Genomic DNA, 22,797 nt, shown 5'->3' with positions numbered 1-22,797 from the left:
AAGATGTATGAAGCAGCCGCAACTGTGCCCGTGCTTCTAGGCAGGTATCCAAAATCGCCTCGACAAGGTGTCAAACATTTGTGCCCATGCCCTCATCAACAGACATGTATTAAAGACAAATGGAAACATATAAAAGGCCAATACCCTTGCTGGGTACACCGTCCAAAGAACAAAGTCTCAGTTTGACAACTGGCCATCTCGGTTCCATGGGATTCATTCTTGGAGAACCTTAAAAACCACTCTTCTGTCCTCAAGAATTGCTGCATATTTGTCCTATCTTTGGCTCAGGGATGGAGCACGTTCAAGTGAACTTTAATGTCTGCACAGATTTGACTGTCTTTTTCCAGGTTCACTTGTCCATTCCAAAGAGGCTTGAGCTATGTCCATATTCCGTAAGATCTATTCCCTCCAGTGACAGCTCATTGAGCCTGCAATTAAAAGCCAAGTGAACAAGACTGTCCTCAGCTAAAAAGTTCACCCACCCTTCACTGTTTTCTTAATCTCCTCTCCTGGCTAATTGCAACAGACTAACACCTCCCTCCACCAAGATACCCAACTATGTCATTTTTCTCCCCAAAGAGAAAATAAGGTCCATAAAAGAGGAGACAACTCCATAGTCACCTCTGAATTCTTAGCATATAGTAATGTCAATAAATACAACTCAGATTATTGTTAGTTTCCTTTAAAACCTTTCTGGTTATTTCAATGAGACCTTGGAAGGGAGGTGTTTGCTGTCCAGTATCTTGATCCACAAGACTCTGGAGGCCTTTTTCGGAATAGCTGTTCACTGATTCATTCAAAACACAACTTATCAATCAAGGAGTAGCTGTGGTTTTCTGCCAGGAGTTTGTGGTCACTCTCATGCCAGAACAGCTTTAAACTATATCCTTAATTTGGATTTGTTATTTTTCCCCTCTTCCACCAAAATTGACTTTTCTTACTTTCTTGTCTTGAGGAAATTTTTTTTCCTATTTCACCCTTTAGTAAAGCAAGATTCTCAGGATGGGCTTGGCCCATTTTATGATCACCCATCCAACTCCTAGTGTGAGAGGTCTGGGGCTCACCTGCTTCCCTCCTGTCAAGGCAACTGAAAATCAGTTCAGGAGCCAACCAGCACACCACGGCTTCTAACGCTCACGTATCTCTCAGAAACCCTGCTTTCTCGTTTGTCTTGGCTTCTGAGAATTTTCCCTCACTTTCTTGACAATGAGTTGTGCAGCTTGAAAGATGAGGAAGGAAGGTTTTATTTCTCAATCAGCGTTTTAAGGAACTTGTGTAATGAAGGTTTTCAGGAGTTTCTAGAACCCTCCATTGCCGAGACAGAAAACACACTAGACATTTTCTAAATTTAGTTCTCATGTGCATTTTTTCTTTGCTTTTTTTTTTTAACTGCTAACAGACATTTTTTAATTAAAAAAAAAATAAGGCCCCAAAAAGAATAGAACACTGAAGGGGCAAACAAATTAACGGGCAAAGACAGAAAAATGATAACTACTCTACAAAGTTAATATAATACATACACTATGTATCAGATCAGCAATTCTCAGTAACAGCTAATTGAAACATGACCATGAGGTAAAATTTCTCTCCTGTCAGGACATGGCCAACAGAAAATACAATTAAACCAACAAACTAATATCCTAAGTCTGGCGAGGTACAGAAGGCTACAAGCTAAATGTGTCTTATTCTAGAAAAGAGGGAGTCTCACCAGCTCTTTTCTGTGGAGCCTGAGCCCACGGGAGGACGGTGAAGTGAGCTCTGTAAGTACACAATTAGCAAAGTGAGTGATGAATAAATAGACGTGAGCTTTGATGACAGGGATAATACTACTATTCGTTTGTCCTTTAAAGTATGACTTCACGTTCAGTGATCAATACTTCAGCGTCCTTAGGAGTTGAGATTTTAGGAAAATGCACAACCTGGGCCCAGATCTCCTCTTTAAGCTCGTGACACTGCAGTTAGTTGTCTCAAAGGCAGCTCCAACTCCACATGCAAAGAGTTGACTTCACGGTTTTCCTCCCATAGCCGTCCTTACCAGGGCCCCTGGTCGGGGGGTAAGGTCTCCCTGCGTCTCCCAACTCAGGCCCATCACTCACAGATGTGAATGGACCCCTCCTTCAGGGACCAGATATCCTCAGACTCCGAGTCCCACTACCCTCAACTGACCTACCAGATACTCACTGGCACTCACTCAGCACTGACTCTCTGCTGGAGACCACACTGCACACTGCACAGTGTATCTCACTGGATCTCCACAATAGTCCTGGGAATTGGGTACATCACTGCTTCAATTGATTAGATAAATTGTTTCACTTCCTTGCGTGCGTCATTCAAACTGACACGGCTACTAAGCCACAAGCCTGGGCCTGAAAACCACTTGAAAATTGGACACTGCTACACCTCGCAGCCACCCTACTCTGACTCATCACATCATCTCCTGCCAAGCCTTCTAAATGTTTCCAAACATTCTAGAAGACAAATATGAACTATGAGAGCACCCCACTCTCCTACTTAAAATCTGTCAATGATGGTTCACTCCCCTTAGGAGAAAGCCCAACCAGGCCTGAGCACAGCCTAAGGCCCCAGCATCCGCTTTCCCTGCACGGCCGCGCCGCCTCACCCACCACGCAGCTCTACACGTGCCGTGTCTAGGACAGGGATGCTGACTCCGCACAACCCAGGGCTTGTCTCACTCGAACAATGATCACCTTCTTCAGTGTTCATCTTCTTCATTGCTGACTCTCACAAAAATGTTTTCTCATGATGAATCAATATCTTTTTCCTTACAACTGCCCATCATTAATAATGAGCTCCTCCCAAAAGAGAGAAGACCTAATTCTCAGTCTCCTTATCTGTAAAGTGAGAATAACAAGGAAATATGTGAGGTTTCAAGAGAAATAATATTCATGTGAGGCTGAGGGACAATTCCATCATACAGTAAGCATTCAATATGTGCTTACTTAATATTAATAAGAATATATTGCATTCTAGCAACCTTCAATCAATGTTTTATGACTTTGTCCAACAGACTACTGACAAACTGTTGGACGAACCACTTTGAGCAGATCAGCACAAGCATACTGGGAGAGGTAAGTGCTGACTCCAGTTACAGCTGCAGCCACCCAGCACTACGGGGCGGGGGCAGTTTGCTCAAACTCTTACATGTTGCTTGAGCATTTAGTTCTCATTATAGAATAAAGACAGTTGTTCTTTAGTCAAAGCTCCTGAAACATAAATCTTCAAAGATTGATGCAAATTAGGTTTCAAGTACAACACTCTCACTAGAATTTATTTGAAAATTATAGTCTTAGCTACTCCGCACATCAAAAGGGCATAATCTTAATGTATCTGACTAAATACACTGAAAGGGTTGTTTAAAAGTAATTAAGAAGAAGCCATTCAGAATAAGCTCTCAGTATCATCTGCACAAAGACCCACCCAAGGGTCTCATTTCTCACTTCCACATAGGTGTTTTCAAGTAGCTTACCTTGGGTCTTGGTTTCTTATAACACGGGGCGGGGAATAGTTGTGGATAGATTTATGTAGCAAATATATACCAAGGGTATTTGTTGTGAAGGAATTCTACAAATAAGAAGATTGATACATAGTCCCACCCATAAGAAATTCAGCCTTTCCATTTACAACAGCATTAAAAATAAAGTGAGAGATACATTTAACAAAAATTTACAAGATTTGTACATTGAACTTTTTGAAGTATCACCAGAATAAATTTTAAAAGATCTACATATATGGAAGACATCCCATTTTCATGGAATGATTGACAATATTATTAAAAATGTTAAGAATCCTCAAAGTGAACTATATATTCAGTGGAATCCCTATCAAAATTCCAGCTGACTTCTATGCAAAATTGAAAAACTGATCCCAAAATTCACATGGACGTGCAAGGGGCCCAGGACAGCAAAAACAACCTTGAAAAAGAAGAGTAAAGTTGGAGGACTCACTTTAAAGTGTACTAAAATGCTATAGTACTAAGTCAGTATGATACTGGCATAAGTTTGGATAAATAAGTCTAAGAGACACAATAAAAACCCACGGGGAAAAACTTACATTTACAGACACTTTTCCACTAGGGGGCCAAAAACACTCCATTGAAAGAATAGTCTATTCAACTAATGGTTCAGGGACAGCTGGGTATCTGCAGGCAAAAGAATCAATCTGGAATCTGAACACCCATATTTTATATAACAAATAAAATTAATTGAAAATAGATCACAGACAGAAATGTAAAAATTAAACCTATAAACTTTCTAAAAGAAGACACAGTATAAATCTTTGTGGGCCTAGGATAGGCTTTGGTTTCCTAGATACAAAACCAAGAGCACAAGTGATAGAAGGAAAAAGCAGATAAACTGGACTTCATCAAAACTAAAACCTTTTTCTTACAAAGGACATCATCAAGAAAGTGAAATGACAGGGGAAAAGGGTATCTCAAGTCAGAGAGTGCGTGCTTTGCAAAAAAATAAAATAAATCTTTACATCAAACTACCTCCCTTGTAAAGAAATTGTTTTAATGTTTAAAAAAATATAGTTAAAGGACAATGTGCAGAATAGAAGAAAAATTTTGCAAAGCATGTATCTAATAAGAGAGTAGTATCCAGGATATATAACGAATGCTTACAACTGAACAATACAAAAAAATACACCCAATTTTTAAATTTACCACGAATTTAAATAGATATACAAATGGCCAATAATCATATGAAAAGATGCTCAACATCACTAGGGAAGTCAAAAACAAAATGAGATCTCATTTTACACCCACTAGGATGGTTATAACCAAAACATGGACAATAACAAATGTCGTTCAGGAGGCAGAGAAACCTCATATGCGGCCAGGGGAAAGGAACAATGTTGCAGCTTCTTTGGAGAAGTCTGGTATTTCCTCAAAAGCTTAGAGTTATATGTCTCAGCAATTCCACTCCTACATATAGAGTCATCTCTCAATATCCTTGGGGGGTTGGTTTCAGGAACCCCACACCCTGGATACCATAATCCAAGGATGTTCGAGTCCCTTTACAATCAACCATCTGGATTCATGTAGTGGAAACTACAGATATGGCGGGGCAAATGTACAGCCAACAGAATGAAAACATATTCTCATAAAAAATTTCACATCAATATTCATAGCAGTATCATTCAGAGTAGCCAAAAGTTACTAACAATATCCATCCATCAATGAACGGATAAACACATTTACCAAGAATAGGCCCACAAACTTTTGGTCATTGAAACTTTGACAAAGGAGGTGAGAACATACAATGGAGTAAAGACAGCCTCTTCAGCAAATGGTGTAGGGAAAACTTAACAGCTGCATGTAAATCATTGAAGTTAGACTACTCCCTCACAGAATATACAAAAATGAATACAAAATGTGTTAAAGACTTAAACATGTAGACAAGACACTATAAACCTCTTAGAAGCAACCATAGGCAAAACATCTGACATACATCTCAGCAATGTTTTCCTAGAGCAGTCTACTCAAGCAATAGAAAAACAACCAAAAATATACAAGAGGGATCTAATTAAACTTACAAGCTTTTGCACAGCTATGGAAACAGTAAGCAAAACAAAAAGACAACCAACCTATGGAATGGGAGAAAATATTTACAATAAATGAAACTGCTAGGGGCTTAATTCCCAGAATATGTAAACAGCTTTTACACTTAATAAGAAAGAAAAACAAACAATTCAATTCAAAAATTGGCAGAAGTCCTAAAGAAACATTTCTCCAATGAAGACGTACAAATGGCCAGTAGCCACATCAAAAAATATTCAATATCATTATCAGAGGAATGCAAATCAAAACTGCAATCAAATATCACCTCTCACCAGTCAGAATAGCCATCATTCAGAAGTTCACTGACAATAAATACTGGAAAGTCTGCGGAGAATTGGGAACACACCTACACTGTGGTGGGGATACAGTTTGGTGGAGCCATTGTGGAAAAGTGTATAGATGTTCCTCTAAAGACATAAAATTGACCTCCCAGATGACCCAGCAATCCCACTCCTGGGCATATATCCAGAAGGAACCCTAATTGAAAAAGACACCTACACCCCAATGTACACAGCAGTACTATTTACAATATCAAGACATGGAAGGAACCGAAATGTCCACTGAGAGATGACTGGATAAAGAGGTTGTAGCATATTTGTCCAATAGACTACTATTCAGCCATAAAATAATAATAAAATAATGACATTGGCAGCAACATCAATGGACCTGGAGAATGTCATTCTAAGTGAAGTAAGCCAGAAAGAGAAAGGAAAATACCACATGAGATTGCTCACATGTGGACTCTAAAAAAAAAAAAATAGAAAGAAACAAAAAAATAAACTTATCTACAGAACAGAAACAGACACAGAGACATAGAAACCAAACTATGGTTACCAGTGGGGAGAGGGTGTGGGAAGGAATAAACTGGGAGTTCAAGATTTGCAGATACTGAGTATGTAAAGAATAAACAGCAAGTTTATACTGTATAGCACAGGAGAATATATTTAATATCTTATAGTAACTTATGTTTAAAAAGAGGATGAAAATGAATACAGGTAGGTTCCTATTTAGCTGAAGTGTTGTGCTGTACACAAGAAACTAACACAAAATTATAAACTAACAAGACTTCAATGAAAATATTCTTAAATAGACCAAAAACGAAAACAAAGGAAAAGGATATTATCAAGCAAAAAGAATAAAGTACTGATTCAGGCTACAATTATGGATGAACCTTGAAACTTTATGCTAAAATAAGCCAGACACAGAAAGCCAAATAGTGCCCTTTAAAGTGAACAGTATCTAAGCGTTTATTGTACTACTCCTGTAAATTTTCCAGAGGTTTGAAATCTATCAATATCAAAATAAAATGTATTATGCATTAAAAACTTAAAACGCTTCCTCACAGGAGGGCTTTAATTATTAAATGCAGAAACGCATATAAAGCTCTTGGAAAAACAATTTGCACGTCCACACACAGTCACTGCTGTCACTGCCACTCAGAGGGTGGTGACAGCGCTGATGAGAGCTGCCTCCACTCGCTCCCCTGCAGAAAGGAGTGAAGGCCTGAGCTCTGCCATGCAGGGTGAGCGTGAACCTGAGTCATACACAGCCACGTTCCAGACTCTGCGTTACCCAACTTTCTTATACAAACTGCAACATGTAATGTAAACACGCTAGAGGGATGTATCTTACAACACAGGGAATACAGACAATGTTTTACAGTAACTATAAATGGAGCATCTATTGTACACCTGAAACTAATATCATATTTTAAATCAGCTATATTTTTATGAAAAATTAAAAAATATTTTTAAAATGCTATCACTTTAATATTCAATTCGGTTTTTAAGTTACTACTAAACAGCTCAGAATGTATAAAAGCATTTAATTGTGCTGTTTGCTTACATATTTATTTACATTCAGCCTCTTGCTAAAAGAGAATTTAAACAATTCTGTTAAACACAGCTTAACAACCATATCAACAAAAGGCAAAACGGAGAGTGAAGAGAAAATGGAGATTCAATACTTAAATGAAACCAGGGGGAAGTAAACTCATAAAAATGGATTCCATGAAGTCAGGGCAAGTGTTAAGGCTGACTAGAAATTCAGCTGTAGGATTCTTGGCAGCGAAACCAAAAAGAAAAGATGATGGGGCGGGTGGTAGAGTGTGTGCTTAGCGTGCACGGGGTCCTGGGTTGAAGCACCAGGGCTTCCACTAACAGGTAAATACATCTAATTAACTGCCCCCCTAAAAGATCACCAAAGAAAAGAAAAAGAGAAATTTCTTTCCCAAAGAACCCTGATATTAAATTTGGATTAAATATTAAAAAAAAGAAAAAAAGAAAAATTCAAAAGATAAGTGACACTGAAGGAAAACCACAGCTGGCCTAACAAGCTAAGTCACAAATCAAAGTGTGATAAGTGTCGGTTTCCTGATCTAAGTTTTGCTGGGCTACCTGGTAAATCTGAAGTTTAGTGTCAGTTTACTGGGCTAATAAGCTAACCCGAAAATCCAAGGTCAACAGTTGTCAGTAACGTGATCTGTTCCAAATTGATAAGCTTCAGTGTACTGATTCCTTGCTTTTTGTTGTTTGAGCCTTATTGGGTATTAGCCCCATACTTGTAATTAACCCTATAAAACCTCATGTGCACGTCTTGGAGGTGCTCAGAGCTTTGGAAAAGAAACCCCTCTGAGCCCGCCAGCGTAACAAATCTCAGTACTCCAACCCTCTGTGTGATTCTTATTTCTTGGCTGGCCTTTTGTTTCCATAACAACACAAGCGATAATGCCCGTGAGATAAATCTGGGGAGGCTGCTGGTAAGTCGCCATGTCTCACGTGGGAAAATCTGAAACATCCTTCTCACCACTCAGAGTCATCATAAGCCCACACCACACCTCCTGCCGTTAAATGCAGGAGCACGGTTAGGGCCCGGCCTTTGCTGTCTTTGTGTCATCACAGTGATACAGGATGGAAGGGGGAAGAGCACAGCCATTCAAGGAAGGCCGCAGCAATTGACATCAAAATGGTGAAGGATTCAACCCCCAATAGGCCTTGAGGCTCAGGATGAAGAGATTTAACTTCTAGCAGATCTTGAGATTCAGTAAACATCCATTGTAATAGTAACCTGGTGAATAACATGCCCCAGGCACCATGGCAGTCCCAATGATAGCCACAAAAGGTCAAAGGGTGGGAAATGGCCAACTCCCTGGGAATCCTAGCCCCTTGCCCTAAGGCTGGTCCTTCTACTTATTAGCATATGAAACCACCAAGCCCAAGAAAACAAGCAACACAGCGCCACCTCGCGGTCACCACTCTCTGTCCCTCTTTGGAGAAGACAGACCTTCTGTCTGTGGGGTGTGTACCTACTTCTAATCTGTGCATGAAACCCCCACACCTCGTGACGTTTCTCTTGCATTTCAATGTATCTGTCTGAATATATAAACCTTTACTCAACACTGGCTTGCTCTTGAATTCTTTACTGCATGAAGTCAAAGAACAAAATCTGGTGGGGCACATCCCAGGGGCTCAACGAAAGCCTGGGACACAGCCCTTCTCATGCCCAACGTTTTTTATTCTTGTATCAACAGGACTGGGCTGTGAAGTGACGTCTGAGGCCCCAGCTAAGGGACAGAACCAGCTTCCAGGGTTCCAATTTGCGGGCAGCCTCTCCCCCAGCTTGGGCCTTGGGGTCTGCCCGGTTCTCTGTGTTTCTCTGTTGTGCTGACTCCCCAGCCATACAGCGTACTCCTAGGCCTGTCCCCACAAAACCCTTCTCTCCAAAATACAAGCACGTCATGTCACAATCCTCTTGTTCAACCAGGAAATGTTCAGCCCACTTTTTTCCTCCCCAATAAATTACCCAACTGTCCTCCCTCCCATCACATCACTTCTTTCTTTGTGAGAACTCTGCACTCGCCACACCCCATCATGAACACAGGTGTCTTGCTGGCTGTGACCGAGATGTTTCTTTCTCACACAGCAAGCGTCCTTTCACTTTCCCCTTGTTACCTTAAAAAAGCCTTTCCTGAGTCACCCACCCCTCTGATTATGAACTCACAATGTGCTGAAGTTGCAGTCACTATGTGCATACATCCCAGTTTTGGCTAGGTTTCCATCACAAGATCTTCATTAAGGAGCTGCATCAAGAAGTTATACAGGGTATTCTTACATCAGAGTGGAGGAACCTGCAAAAAATTTAAACGGCTTTGAAGAGAGTGTTAACCAGGGACAGAGATGTCGCGGGTCCTAGTCAAAAGTGTCATGAGGAAAAATGTTCTCCCAAGGCTCAGAGTGGCTTCTGAACACAGAATCCTCAGGGAGGAGGTGACAGGCAGTGATTAGGGTGGGTGATACAGGTTACGCTCCCCCAGCTGGGGAAGAATAGGTTTTTTTCTTGTTTTCCAAACAATTTCTTACTATCTTTTTCTCTTATTGCCACATACCATTTCCTACGAATTAAGCATATCAATGTCAGTCATTTGGGCCACTTGGGAGAAGCTACACGATGCCATTCACAGGGATGGGGCATGACAGCCACACCAGTCTAGGTTGAAAGACCAGTGGGGGTATTTGCAAGGTAATCACGGGCATGCAACAAACTCCCCAGCTTCAATGACCTCATCTCAAAGCTGGGGTCAATAAAACTACCAAGCAAATTGCGTGAAGATTATGGCCAATGTTTACTAGGTAAGTGCCCGTGAAAGCTGCCGCTTAATGGGGAATGAGTACGATCAATGAGGCCCTGTCTACCTGCCCACATGCGCCCTGCCTTCCTGCCTTGCTGCAACAGCAGAACTTGTTTAGCTGAGATGAACACCCCCAGAGCAGCCCAGACGGGAAAGCTCCCAGCTCTGCACGGCGAGACGTGTTCCTTTCCTTCTCAGAGCTGATCACAGTTTGCTGTCGTCTGTTTTTATGTTTATCCCTTTTGTAACTCCCTCTCCTCCGGAGTTTTTGCTCAAGCAGCACAGGGCCAGGTGTGTCTTGGGTCCTGCCGGATATTCTGGGCAGGGAAACAGCCAACTCCATATCTGGCTCTGGTGCTGAACGGAGAGAACAGAAGGCCCAGGGGCCCATGCTGAACTGAGGCCCCTGCACCCAAAATTATGGTCTGACCTTGGGCAAATTACACAGTCTTCTTTACCCTGAGATTCCTCATCTGTCCATGAAAATAACTGCCCATGTCACACAGAGTTACAAGTATTAAAGGAAATCAACAAATTCACAACCTAGCCAAGGGGCTACAAGTGCATCCTCAACAGACAAATGCTGCCTTTACGGCTCTGACGCACGCTAAGCGGGGCGGCCCCACACAGTGAACACTGCTAAGTGCCAGGGTGTTAAATGCTTCATGTGTGCTATAATACTCTTTAGATCTTACAACAATCCCAGGAAGAAATGAATATTATCATGCCCATTTCACAGATTCACCAACAGGTTGAGAGTATGCATTCTATTCCAAGGCCCTATGGTGAAGAAATGGCAATTTAAACCGGAATCTGGGCCCAGGCCTTGGCTCCATCTCTCTCCCATCCACCTGACCACTTGCCTATGAATTCCACCTGTCCAATATAAAAGTTTGCAGCCGGCCATCTCTTAAAAGCAATGTGTGCCACCGTTTGTCAATGTTGTTTAATTACCATAAACTGTTCTCAGAAACCACTACAGTAAAGAAAGTTGGACTTAAGGAATTCTGCATTGCGTTCTCCTGCAATGTGCAGGATCCCTTTCCTACACCTCCAAATCCAAGTGTATGCTTCCTCCGTGTTTATGTTTGCACACGGCTTATTAAAGCAGAAGGTATCTGCAGTAATTCCATCTCGGTTGCTTTCCAAGTTTGCAGATTATCCATATTCGGTCTGTGAACGAAAATACTACAATGTGAATGAGAATACTGCAACCATGTCAGTAAACAAAGAATACTGATACCAAGTCATTAAAGGCTTCCGCCACTCCCCGGCGAGGACAGGCTTGCAGCCCAGCCACTGCAGCAACTCACAATGGTGCCCTCTGAGCAGACTCAGAATAAGAAAGGACGGGCTACTGGCCCGAGATAGCTAGGTGCTTGTCTAAAAAATGAATTCAGTGAGTCCTAATATTTGCTTCCTCCCATTCATACAAAATCACTAAATTCTTGAACTTGAGATACCTGGCTTTCTTTAGATAACAAGTAATCTTTTATTGTTCCAACAACCTGGTCTTTGTTGTAAAGCTCCTATATATCCTAGCTCTTCCTCAACCTCTTGGGAGCAGTCCCTCAGAGAGTTCTGAGAGACGGTCATCCTGGCTCGAGTCCTCCCGCCAAATGAAACATAACTCTTAACTTTTAGGCTGCACGTTTATTTCAGTCAACAGTTTTGGACACCATGAAGCACCACAGCAGATTTCTCTCCACCTGAACTCTCCAAGTAACCAGAGCCTTGGTACCAGCAGTGGCCCTTTGTGCTCATCCGCCTCCTCGGGGGGTCCAGATGAATTTGGCTGAGTCTCTCCTGGTTCTCAGATCTCACATATTGGTTGATGATCCTAAGTTTTATCTGGCAGTGTATCCAGGTACGTGGCCCTCCAGTTGAAAGAAACTGAGGTGAATTACCCACCCAGTGGAGACATCCCGAGTGGGTCCAAGTTGAAAGACACTGGGTTCAGGACTGAGTGGTTAGGTAAGAGGCTGGTCTAATGTTTTCCTCAATTTGGTTACCTCCATTGAATTTTTCAGGATAAAAGTAAAACTCTTATGAGGAAACTTTCAACTCCAAATTTTGGACCATCCTCCTGGCTGGTAACAGCATTCTCGGGTGACAGGGAATCTTCCAGGAGTGGTAGACACAAAGACTTCATGCCACAGAGTTGTCCCTCTGGGAAATCTTACTAGCAAATTTATTCTGAGAACCCGACCTTACAATGGGGAATAGAACTTTCAAAAAAAAAAATAAAGAACAGAAAAGAAAAGAAAAAGAAATGACAGATTGCCAGTCTCCAAGTAAAACCCCAGCCAGATTTATGTACATACAAAACTTACAACATTAATCGGGAATAAGAAAAAAAAAAAACTCACTCTGGAAATAACCAGGCCTGATAAAAACATTTTTTGGCATTCTGAACTTGTAAAAACAAAATCCCCTTTAGTGGGAACTTGGATTTCTCTTCCTGTGTCCTTGAAATGTAAACGTTGTATCTTTCTCTGGATATTTTAAGTGTGTGCATGTAAGTATATATATGTTTAGTTTAGTTTTTAAAGGAAACCTTGGACTCTGCCATACAAAAGTTCAAGTATTGTGTACATACGGTGGCCACGCAAATAAATTGGGATTCTAAGCAATTCTTTGATTGTACCAATTTTCAGATATTTTGCCATCTTAAACTTTGTTGCATCAGCCTGGACCACGAAGGCTTTAAGCTTTTGGAGAGTAAACCTTTGAATTTTATTTAGGCAACACCCCGACTCTCATGTGGAAGGGCCTCTTCATCTTATTGGTTTAAAATCACTATATATATATAAATTGATGGCCATATGATGGATTTTTTAATTTGGAAAAACTTTTTAATTGGTGAAAGTTTAAAGAGATCTCATTATAAACGGCTGTTTTATTGGTACCTATTAAAATAAAGTTTAAATGCAGAAAAATATATCTAATGGTTAACCTAAGAACTCAGATATAAAAATATAACTGGTTTGAAAAGCTACATTTTTGTTTTTCCTTTCTGATAAATGTTTCTAGAGATGCTAATAAAAACTTAGTATAATTAATGTTAATTAGGTTGAATAACTGGAAAAAGGATTGTAAAAATGTCAAAAAAACAGATAAGTGGCTTATCCCAAAAGGATAAATATTTTTATATGGTTATTTTGAATGAGATCAATAAAATGGACATTTTTGGATTTACATACAGGGTTTTGATACTACACTATGTAAAGTTAAAAAAAAAGGGCCAAAGAGTTCACCTACTCCCCCCCAACATTAAAGTTCAAACAAGTCCGTTTTATTTACCACAGTTTAACATATATTTATATGTAGACTGAAATACTTGATCAAGGATTGGGACAACAGACCAATTAATGAAATTAAAAATCGAGAAGGGCCTAAGCTCTTTGGCTGAAACTTGGGCATCCTAGAGACTTCTATAAAATTATATACAATGTACACCCACAAAAAAAAGGTTTCTGTCACTCCTTCTAGAAATAAGAATTATTGATTAAACTTAATAAATATAAAAATTAAAGGTATAAGATTTAATAAAATTGAGATAAAAGTTTGTGAAATTGGTATATTTAGATGGTCTTTATATAAACCTTTTGCTTATGTTGTGGGATAGATATGTTTCAGTGGAAAAACGCTTCCCCTTCTTGGTATTATAAGGCTGGGCACATGTCTATCCCTCTGAAAATATTAATTGAACAAATTAAAGGAAACCAATATAGTTACTTGAGACGTCCAATATAACGTAAATCTAAAAAGTAATTTAAGTAGCTAAAAAAAAAAATATAGGTTTACCTTGGGTTTAACTTATAACTCAAGGAAAAGAGACCTTAATAAATGTCTTATGCAAGCTTTGGAAGACAAAATAAAGAAAACCTTAGTTTTAAAACATGGAATTCTTTGTTTACAGCTCTTCTCACTGATACAAAAATGCCAATTAAGGAGATAAAATTGGGTCTGGGTGACAGAGCATTTATCTGGGGACCTGGAAGAGAGTGTCTTTGTCTTGCAGATCAGAAATATAAATACAACAAACAGTGACCTAGGACTGAGCCTAATTAGCTCAACGAAATAAAACTTGAGGCCATGAAATTTTTGGCATTTTAGAACTCAGAACTCTGACGGGTCCTTCAGACTTTGTGAGGAAATCTTAATTATCTGTTTCATAAATAGTAAGCCTTAGTGATTTGAGCAAGCAAATTCAGCTTACTCCAACTATTATTATAAATATAAGGAAGTTTTAAAGTGAAGCTATGAGATCTCTAGCTTTTGTCTGTTTATAAGCCTGCATACAGATTATAGAAGTGAGATATTTCTACTGCTAAAAAAAAAAAATTTCGAAGTCAAAGAGCTCTGCTTAATTGATGTAAAAATATAAGAGCTTAAAAATTAAGTATTTTTAAAATAAAAACTTAACAAATTGACTTTCAGTGTCATGTGAATTGGAAAATATTCAATATTAAGGTAATATTTGATATTGTTTAGTTTAAGTATGTTCTAATAAATGTAGACATCTTTAAAATCATCCATCTTAACTATAATACCTTTACTGTACCTAGGTTTAATGAAAGTCAAATAAGATCCTGTTATATCTGTTGCAGATTTGTCAAAAAAAAAAATAACAGTAATGTGCTGTGGTAAAATTTTAAGTAAATTAAATGCAAATGAGATGAGAGCTTTGGGTAAATATTTAAAATATATTTTTAAAATGTATGCTTAAAATAATCTCTAAATGTTTGATATCTTTAAATTCTAGAGTTGTGCTAAATTAAGTTAAATGACAAGATTTTATTAAATATCTATGCCATTTTCAGATAAAATAAGATTGAAATATGAATTACTTAACATTTAACTTCCTCTTACAGTGAAACTAAAGGTGTTTAGAAATATTAATAAATGGTTGGTGTCACACAGAAATAGTCTCTATTAGTAAGGGAATGATCTCAGTATCCTCGGAAAGTAATATAAATGCGTAAAGGAAGATGTAAGAATGGAATAATACTTTGTTAATGAAAAATAGTGACTTTCTCCTGAAGCTGGTTACCTCTGAATGGAAGACAAAATAAGGGACACACTAATATAAGTATAGAAAGCTGTGGAAGGCTTGTGGAAAAGGAACCCTGAGGAAAGTTTTGTACGTGGTCAGAATTGGCTAAGTTTAGAATCAAATTGGGCAACGTAAATGAATCTTAGAAGTTAGCTGGAACAAGATTAGATTTGGTTTTCTCTCTGTTAAGAGGAAAAAATTTTCTTAAAATATTAATCCACCTTCAGTAACAGATTGTAAAACTTCTTATACCACTTAGCTGATCTGTTCTGCCTTTACATTTGACATATTTTCTTGTTAATGAATTAGTACTACATTACAGTGATCTATATGTTTATCTGATCAAGTGTTCTGAAATCTTTCAAAAAGCTCCCCAAATATAAAATTCTAATTAATTAAATAAAAATTAATTTAATTAATTAAAATTCTTTTAATCTCCAGTTAAGTTTGGGATGCTACAGAAGGCCCCTGAAACATCCCAAAGAGAGATTTTTAACTATAAAGTTTCATTTGGCATTTTAAATAACATGGAATTGTCAAATGAATCATAAAACTTCTAAGGTTATATTGAATGAGAAATATTATTAATATAGGTATTGTAGAAATTATATGGACTCCCTAAAATTCTGGTTTATCTGAAATGTTACCAGTGATAATTATGGGTATAGTGAACAGGTTTCTTTATTGATTATAGTGTAATGGTGTTTAACCATGCTTTTAAATCTTTTGTCATTTATAGACAGTTAATTGTTTTCTTCTGATGGTTTTGCAAAATGCTTTCTCTTCAAGGAGATTTACTGATTTCTAATAAATTTCAAACTACAGCACTGAACTAAACTGGGTAAGACATTTTAAAGTTCTAATGAAAACTCTCATTAAAAGAGTTAGTTACATGGGACTGATTAACCAGCTGAATATGGTTATAATTTTTGATATTGTTTGAAATACTACTGCCTTTTAACCTGTTTCCCAGACATAAAGAATCTCTTCTCCTTAAGCTAGTTATGGTTCACAGCAATTTGATAAATTATAACTATGTATACAGACTTGGAACAGTTATCTTTTCTCTCTATCTGATCCCTCAAAAGACTAAAAATACTTAGGTCCCCAGTGGCTCTATCAGACAAATTAGGGAGATCATCTCCTAAGAGATATAGGAGTATAAAGGTATTTTAAGGATTTTAAAGAGAAAAGAATTTACCTAAATCTGTAAGGCAAAAATCCATGAAAAGCCTTGACGTGGCTTTCTTGGCCTTAGAAAACCTTATTAACATTCTACCCTGAGACTCCGTATTAAAACTTCCAACACAGTCAATTTAAAAAGCCTATATGATCAAATAATCAGATTTAATTTGTAAAGAAATTAATCTTGATTTGGTTATATTTGAGAAAACTGAGGGTAACTTTAGAGAGAAAAAAATTATATTTTAGTCGATATTAAATTCTAGTTTTGTTAATTGAGGTCCATATTTACTAAGACACTTCCCAGATCATTCCTTGCTGTTATGTCACACTGCTGTACAGTTTAATTGAATTATGAAAAGAATACTCTAGGTTTGATTCTGAAGCTCAGTAATCTATCCTTGGGTAAAATTCCAATGCCCCATGACCTGCAGCCAGGGGATTATACATACTGCAACAGGCATGACTTAAAGAACTGTCTCCAACCTGAATGGAAAGACCCTTTTTCTGATACTCTTAAGTAGACCATACACACCAAAGCTGAAGGAAACGGAGTCTCGGATTCATTTCCTATCTGAAACAGCCCCTGCAGTGCACTGGCCTATAGAGCGCTGCTCACCTTAAAACAATGCCCAAATGGAGAAAAAGCTTCCATACCAGGATGAGAAGAAGACGACATCTGAGCTAGACTGCTGACCCAAGACACCGGACCAGGACTGTATACCAATTACTTTGATAATTTCTCCAACCTTTGATTATGAACTACTCCAATTGTTAAGTTTATGATAAATTACCTATGTCTAGTACTTCTGTGTTACCTTGGTGGGTTTCCCTACTCCAAGGCTCTAACTAGGTAGCCCTCAGAAACATTATTCTAAAAAGAAATTATAGTTCTGTTTAGGCCACTGTTGATCTTACAAGGTGGGAGATTTCAACTGGCCAATTAATACCTGCTCTGACCCTGACCATAAATATGAACTTTCTCATAGGATCAAACTCAGAAACACAAGCAAAATTTTAACCCAAAAATACAACTTCTCGACTATTAAATTCTTACTCGTGACTTTATTAACGTTACTAGCTGTATTACTTATATCCTGTCTATTTTATAAAATTGTTGTCTATTACATTTCCCAATGTGTAACTAGGCCCACAAGATTGATGATGGCTAAACATCTTGAAGAAACAGATAAAATTTATAACCCTGAATAAAATAAATATAATAGTGTGATTCTAGGTATGGGAATGAGCAAAGAAGGTTAAACACTTCCTGGATCATAATAGAGTAGTAAGACAGGTGATCCAGAGAACTTTTAGTATCAACAGGGCCTGATAAAAAAAACTAACACCTTGAATGGCAACTCAGAAGATTCTTCACCTGAACTAGGAATGAGCCATCCTAGCAATGTGGGACAAAATTGGTCATGAAATTTCTCTCAAAATATTGGTCGAATTTAGGACCAAGGGGGAACACTGTGAATGAAAATACTACAATGTGCATGAAAATACTGCAACCATGACAGTAAACAAAGAATGCTGAATCCGAGTCATCAGCGGCTGCTGCCAAACCCCAGCGAGTACATGCCTACAGCCCGGCCTCTCAGCCACTCACAGTGGTGCCCTCTGAGCAGACTCAGAGTAAGAAAGGACAGGATACTGGCCCTAGATAGCCAGGGGCTTGCCAAAGGAATGAATTCAATGACCCAAATGTTTGCTTCCCACCATACATAGAAAAGCAGTAAATACTTGAACTTGAGATATCTGGTTTTCTTTAGATAACAAGCAATATTTTATTGTTCCAATTACCTGATCTTTGTTGTAAAGATTCTATTTATCCTAGCTCCTCCCCTACCTCTTGGGAGCAGTCCCTCAGAGTGATCTGAGAGGCTGTCATCCCGGCTCGAGTCCTCCAGCCAAATAAACCAAATCCCTTAACATTTAGGCTGAACGTTTATTTCAATGAAGTCCCAGAATAGACACAACTCATCAATTCTGTAATGGAACACACTGAATCAGGAACCAAAAGCGTGTTTTAGTCCAGAAAATCTCCAGGTTCCTATTTCTTCCTGTCATTATACAATCCCTCCAGAACTCATTACTTTGCTGTCTGCTCCTCTGGCAACCAAACTCAGAGAAGAGTCAACTCAGCAGAGCACCATGCTGGGGAGAACCCCCCGCAGAAGCACTGCAGGCTGCCTTCCCTCCCGCACGCTCTGCTGACCCTTGGTGTCCTCCGTGGAGACCAGGCCAACACAGCTCTTCCCAACAGCTGCAAAGTCGCTCACGTTAAATAAATCATTTTATTTTATATGATATTTTACGTATATACCCATCTCTGAAAACAGCTTTGCCAGAAGCCCAAATCTTCAACATTAATCTGCAAAGGCAAATCAGGTCCCCAAGGGAAAACAAGTCTTAAGACGACGCTAAGGCCTCCAAAGTCCTCTCCACGACCATGAACCAAACTGCCTGCAGGTCTGCAGCTGCAGGAGGCTACATGTCTGCTTTTAAAGCAACCCCTTTCTGCCCTCGGGTGCTACAATGCCCTTTTATGCCCTCCCATCACAGGGCAAGAGCAGCCGCTGCAGAACCTTGCAGGGCAGCACTGACAGGACTGGACAAAGGGGATCAGAGCTAAACAAAGCATTCTGATGACACGAGCTTGTCACTGTGTCTCTTTACAGATGTAGATATATATAGAGAGAAGTGGGGTGATATTGCTCAAAGTCACACAACTAATAAGTGGCAAAGTATATAACTCTGCTCCTCCCTCCTGTGTGACGCCCAACTGGGACAACCACAGGGTTCTCTCGTGGCTGCCTGAACAGTCTTTTCCTATCACTCATGACACACAATAGTGTCTGAACTTAGCCTGCATTTGCAGCATCTTTTCCCTCCAGTTTCTCAGGAACAAGGCTGTTCGGGCCTGTATGAATTCCGGCTTCCTGAAATCTCCGTGCTCAGGCTGGTCTTGCCTGTGCATCCGGCCCGCTGCTCAGAGGCTCTTCCTCCCCTGCAGGAGGACGTTTCTAATCTTCACAGGGACACAACCTCAGGGGAGCTCTCCTCTCGCCCTCAGCATGGCAGGTGTCCCAGGCCTCATCCCGAGCAGCCCCGTTAGGACGGTGTCTGCCCAGCTCTGCTAGTCAGATCAGCAGCCTCACTGCCAGGGATTATACCCAGGTCACACTGCAAACCTACTGCCCGCCTCACAGCCCCCAGCCAGCAGGTCACCTGGAAGTCACAGCAAGTGCCCCACCCAATCCAGAAGTCTCTTCTTTTGCCAGCACCACTGATGAATGGTTTCCAACCTTCGGTCAGTTTCGCACAAAACAGCACCTTCAACTGTGAAACGGGTGGTTTTTCTTCTGCACCTCATCCTTACTGGAAACGTAAAGGGAAACCAAAAGGCCTTTTCTCAACCCTTTTCTGATGAAACCCTCCCACCCACAATACTCATATGCTCAAGAGCTTTGGATCCACATGATTTTCTTTCTCTTAGGCTAAGTGGCTCAAAAAACTAAGGGATTCTTTCTCCTTTGAGGGTATTAGCACTCAGTTTCTCGGCTTTAATCTGTTTTTGTCTCTCTCTTCAGTGACCCTAGCAGTTGCCACCTCTTACTCCCTTCAGCAGCCTCCCTCCCAACTTCTAGTCTAGGAAATCAGCTGTGATGAGGGGCATGGGGGCAGTCACAGAAGATGCAACTAAGGCACAGAGAGGCTACATAATTTGCCCAAGAAATCACCTTGAACCACCAACAGAGTGTGTCACGTCCCTCTGTTTAACTCTAATGCTAAGCAAGTTAACTTTTTGTAGATTATGTTTATAAACAGATGAGGTATGAAAATACATACAAGGACACACATCAACTCTAAGATATTCATTAACTCCACTATTTTGTTTCTATTTATTTTATTTCTATTAAAAAATTAAGAACCCCTGCAGTCAATATAGCAAAATGTTACTGGGTTTTAAATCCAGAATATACAGGGGTTGTGTCATTACTCATTCTTGTATGTATTTTCACAAGACAAAATGATTTGAAAGTCTCTCTCCCCGCCCCCTACTCACTACTGGCTCTCACCAGAGCTCCCAGACCACACATCTAACAGCCTTTCACTTTACCCACAGCTGAACTCATCAGTTTTCCCCCAGAACTCCCTCTGCTGCTTTCCCTCCTCAGAACACAGCAGGACCATTATTTAACTCATTAATCCACCCAGAAACCTGGGCCTTACTCCATCCTACCTTCACAGAAATCATTGATCCTTTCCTCTTTACCATCTAAACATGCCTTCAATCTGTTCGCTTTTACCCACTGACCGTCCCACCGCTCAAGTGGAAGCCAACAACACTGCCCACCTGGACTCATGAGTCTCCCAAGTGGCCCCACAGCCACTCCCCCCTACTTGAGACAAATGTGATTGTGTCTCTCCCACGCTTTTGGACTCATTTCAGACCCACTGTTCTTAGAAGAAACTTCAATTTCTTCACCTGGTGAAGGTCCTTGCCATGAAACTGTCAGCTCAGTAAGGGCAGGACACACCCTCGTCCCTCGGCTCCACCATCTGGCAGAGCATCAGCTTGGGAGGATTGAGTTCTTAGCAAACTACTTCACTTATCCATACAAATCCATGGTAGATTAGAAAGATTTTAGATGTTGAGCTTGACTATTAATTTGGGGATTTTGCACTGGCAACCTGCAAGTATATATTCTAATTATTGTGTCTTCTTAAAACCATACCCAGATTAAAGGAGTATTTGTGGAATGTCTTCGGAGTAAAAGGGACTGTACTTTTACAGATTTTATGTTTTAAAATATGAACAACCCGGACAGGGTCAAAAATAGAACCGCCTCACAAGTGACAGAAGACAGGTGAGACGCATATAGCAACAGGTCACAAAGATGGTAAGAGCAAAGTTGTTTCTCCAACCCCCGAAAAAATTCCTCCAAGAACTGAAAACTCAGAAATTTGAAAGTAAAATACTATCATATAAAGAAAGAAAATAAATAATCCTCTTCATCAGGGTTTCTAGATCTGACTGCAGAGTTATTAGCAGGCCATACTGAATCCTAGCACAGAAAAATCAGATGGACTAGTGATGAGTAAGTTCCAGGAAAACGGCAGTAACTCCTCCACTTGAAAGAGGACACACACTCACTTGTTCAAGGTGATTGTAAACCACATTCTGCAGAAATTCAGAAGATTCAGGCACCGCTTCTAGATGGTGATGACACGGAAGGACGGCTTGGATGCATGCTTCTAACTGAGTCACCGGCATTCTTACACTGCAGGGGGAAATGGAGGCCCTCAGCCAAGAGCACAGTTGTTCCTGTCATGTATCCCAGGCCGTGCCTCGGGGACTCAGTGTACTGTAGCAGTCTGGCCCCAGGTGAGGACCCGCAGCGTGGCCCAAGCAAGCAGGAGGGGCACTGTGCTTGAGAAATCCCATCCCCCATGGGGGCAAGAGGGGCTGGTGGGGTTGTGTGAACCTATAAATGCTCATAGAAATACACCTGCATACATTGAAGTGATAAAATTAAAAGTAGCAGGCTATTTAACAAAATTTCAATTGTCAGTGTTAATTTTACCATTCCATTCCGCTTGTCCCCTGCACTCTGAGACAGGCTTAGGCTCTCTCACACATGCAGCTCTGATGCAATAGTTGTGAAGTTATTTTACTTTGCTGCAAGTGTCTTCGCTCCCAGTGTCACTGTGACTGTCGTCTCTTAACACAGTCAGATATCTTCCTGCATCTCTCCCTGAGTTCCTTGCTCCTGCTTCTCAGATCCTGAGATAAAGAACAGGTGAAGGCACTTGACTGGAAAAGTCAATGTGGACTTGACCAAAGTCCTCAGTGACCCCCTAGGTGAGTGCTGCCCACCCCTTACCTTCGATTCTCAAGGTTCTGCCCAGGGTGACATCCAGCCAGGAGAGAGTCCTGGGCCCTATTAAAAGCTGTGTGGCTTGGGTGCAGGGAAAGCTGCAGGAGCTGGTTCCATAGCCGGTCCCATCCACACCTCTGCTCCTCTCTCTCCCGAGGCAGCGCTGCCAAGCCCCCAGGCTCCCTGAGCTTCTGTCTTTCTCTTCTACTCTACTTCAAGCCCTTTTCCTCTTCCTTTATTCCCTGATTATCCCTAGCTGGAGTGATTTTTCTATCATAGAATCTGAAAAAATTTCCTGCAGCTGAAAAAGAGGTGCCAGAGGTCAACGCGCATATGGTGGTTCCTGAATAGAGCCCCTGGTTAGGGGGACCCTCACCAACACTCATGGGGCATCAGGCATGTTGCAGGGTCGACCACCACCAACAAGAGTTTGCTGTGACACCAAGGCACGCACAGCATC

General features: G+C 40.3%; 1 long non-coding RNA gene across 1 annotated transcript; it reads right to left on the bottom strand.

The window, feature by feature from the left end:
- Positions 1 to 352: 352 nt before the first annotated feature.
- On the bottom strand, positions 353 to 22,556 carry LOC140695135 (uncharacterized). Its single transcript, XR_012070832.1, has 8 exons — positions 22,344 to 22,556; positions 22,044 to 22,243; positions 21,614 to 21,740; positions 9,581 to 9,707; positions 2,709 to 2,852; positions 1,709 to 1,758; positions 1,065 to 1,219; positions 353 to 428 (listed from the first exon to the last, which is right to left on the bottom strand). It is a non-coding gene; the product is annotated as an uncharacterized lncRNA (long non-coding RNA).
- Positions 22,557 to 22,797: the final 241 nt, after the last annotated feature.

The sequence above is a fragment of the Vicugna pacos genome, unplaced genomic scaffold (genome assembly GCF_048564905.1).
Source record: "Vicugna pacos unplaced genomic scaffold, VicPac4 scaffold_152, whole genome shotgun sequence".
NCBI classification, from domain to species: Eukaryota; Metazoa; Chordata; class Mammalia; order Artiodactyla; family Camelidae; genus Vicugna; species Vicugna pacos.
This window is presented reverse-complemented; position numbering and strand designations above follow the sequence as displayed.